Below are 2,500 nucleotides of genomic sequence, written 5' to 3'. Positions count from 1 at the left end.
AAGACTCGGGCGGCCCGGCACGGCCCCGCCGCGGCGGCGGCGGCGGTGGCGGCGGCGGCAGCGGGTGTCGGGCGGTGGCGGCGCGGGGCGCCATCGAGGGGTGGGGAGCTACTCCCGCCGATCCCCTGCGGTGGCGTGTCCGTCGCGACCGGCCGCGCTCGCCGTCGTCGGCGTCCCGCCGCGCTTGCCCGCGCGCGGGGGCCACCCGTGCCGGGCCGGGGAAGGGGCGCCCTGCCCCCCCCCTCTCTGCGGCCCGGTCTCGGCGGAGAGGCCGCGGCGCGCGATCGGCCGCGGGGGGCCGACCCCGCTGGCCTCTGCGATGCGGGGCGACGCCGGCAGAGGGCGCGCGCTCTCTGCCTTACCTACCTCAGCTGCGGGGTTGCGGCCGCCGGGGCCCGCCGCGCTCTCTCGCTCTTTCTCCTTAGCCGCCGCCGCGGGCTCGCGGGCGGCGCCGCGTCAGGCGCGACCGCGCGCCTCTCGCCTCGACGGCCTTGTCGCCTCGAACCGCACCGCGGCGGCGCCGGCCGCCGGCCACCCCTGACTCGGAGCGCTGTCCCCGCCCGTTGGGGCGCAGCGCTCGGCCGGCTCCTCCATCGCCGGAGGTCCGGCGGGCGCGGGCGACCCCGTGCCGAGCGGCGGCGTCGCCGCTCGGCGAGTGTCCCCGCCCCCCCCGGGGGGGGGGGACGGTCGGCCGCGAGGCGCCCGCCTTCACCGGCGGCCGTCCCGGCCCGGGCCCCGCCCGTCCGCTTCCCCGTCGCCCTTCCCGGCCGCGTGTGGGCCAAAAAAAAGGGGAGGCGTGCGGGGCGGCCGCGGGGGCGCTTCCCCGTCCGGTCCCCGAGTGGAAACGAGGGGAGCGGGCGGTGCCCCCCGGCTCAGCCGCCGTACGCCTGCCCGCTGGGCGCGTGCTCGCGGAAGGGCAGCTCGGCGGTGCGAAGCGGCGGCGGTCCCGGGAGTGCGGCCGCGGGTGGCGGAGGGGTTTTGCCGAGCGGCAGACCTCGGGCGCTCCGCGATGCCGGCTCGGGTCTCGGCGGCGTCCCGCCTCCGGCGCCGGTGGCGGAGCGCGGCCCGCCGGGCGTTCGCCTTCCGGCGGGCAAGCGGTCCCGCGCCAGGGGTTGCGCCGGCGGAACGGTCCCGCCGCCGCGTGGCGTTTCGGGCGACGTTCAGGGGCCGCTGGCGGGAGAGCCGGCCCCCGCGTTTTGGCGCGGCGGCGTTCCGCGAGTCGGCGGAGCGGTGAAAAGGAGAAGCCAGGGAGTGAGCCGGGAGCGGCGGGGGCCGGCGGTCGCGCCCCCGGCCCGCGAACGCGTAGTCGTCCCGTGATCGAGAGGCCGGGCGGGCCACCGTGCCCCCCGCGGTCCGGCGCGTTGCCGCACAAGCCCCTCCGCGCGGAGGTCGGGCCGAGCCCGGGCGCCTGGGCCGCCTCCGAAGGACGGCACGCGAGGCGGCGTCTCCCCTCGCGGGGGGAGGCGGTCGGGGGCGCGGGCCCCTCCGCCTTTCTTTGGCCGACCTTCGGAGCGTTGCGCGGGGTTTCTCTTTTTTGCCCCGCGCTTTCTCCTCCTCCTCCTCCGTTTGTGTGTGCTCGTACGGTCGAAGCGGGGCGCGCGGGGGCGCGCGCGTCCCTGCAGAAACAGAAAAGGGGCCGCTTCACGCGAGCGGTCCCGAAAGCCAGACAACTCTTAGCGGTGGATCACTCGGCTCGTGCGTCGATGAAGAACGCAGCTAGCTGCGAGAATTAATGTGAATTGCAGGACACATTGATCATCGACACTTCGAACGCACTTGCGGCCCCGGGTTCCTCCCGGGGCTACGCCTGTCTGAGCGTCGCTTGACGATCAATCGCCGTCCGGGGGGGCCACCCCGGCGGCGCGGCTGGGGTTGCCTCGCAGGCCCGTTGCCCGCGGTCGACGTCGACGTCGTCGTCGTCGTCGCCGCGCAGGGCCTTCGTCCCCCTAAATGCAGACTCGGGGAGCGCTCCGTAGCTCCCCGCTCCCGGAACGAGCCGCTGGGGCGGAGCTCGTCCTTGCCGGGGCCGTGCCGCGGTGCGGTGGCGGTGGCCGGGGAGAGCGAGAGTCGGCGTCGAAGACGCCGCCGTGGGCCGTGCGAGAGAGACGAGAGAGCGAGAGGGCCGAGAGGGAGGCGAGGCGCGGGCCTCGCCCCCGGGCTCTCCCCCCCGTGCGGGCGGCTGTCTGCGGGTGGGTACCGCGGGGGTACCGTGCCGTGCTGCCGCGCGCGCGCGAGGCCGAGAGCGCCGGGGACGGGGGTGCGACCCCCTCCTCCTTCCCGCGAAGCCCTCCCCTCCTCTCTCTGTCGCCGTCGCGTTTCTCTCTCTCCCCGCTTGAGGTCGCCGCTTTTCCCGCCCGGCTGGCCGGTTCCCCCCCGTCAGGGCCGTCTCTGCCGCTCTCCTCTTCGGTTCTCGTCTCCGGGATGGGAGTCTCCGTTTCCCTCGTTCCCCCCCCCCCCGTGTGTCTCCTCGCCTTTTCTCTGCCGCCCACCCCCCCCCACC

At 76.8% G+C, this 2,500-nt stretch overlaps 1 non-coding gene across 1 annotated transcript; it reads left to right on the top strand.

Moving 5' to 3' along the window:
• The first annotated feature begins 1,668 nt into the window (after nucleotides 1–1,668).
• LOC148218443 (5.8S ribosomal RNA) lies at nucleotides 1,669–1,821 on the top strand. The gene has a single exon (XR_015800387.1). It is a non-coding gene; the product is annotated as a 5.8S ribosomal RNA (ribosomal RNA).
• Nucleotides 1,822–2,500: the final 679 nt, after the last annotated feature.

Source organism: Sturnus vulgaris, unplaced genomic scaffold (assembly GCF_052056855.1).
Source record: "Sturnus vulgaris isolate bStuVul1 unplaced genomic scaffold, bStuVul1.hap1 Scaffold_183, whole genome shotgun sequence".
NCBI lineage: Eukaryota > Metazoa > Chordata > Aves > Passeriformes > Sturnidae > Sturnus > Sturnus vulgaris.
This window is presented reverse-complemented; position numbering and strand designations above follow the sequence as displayed.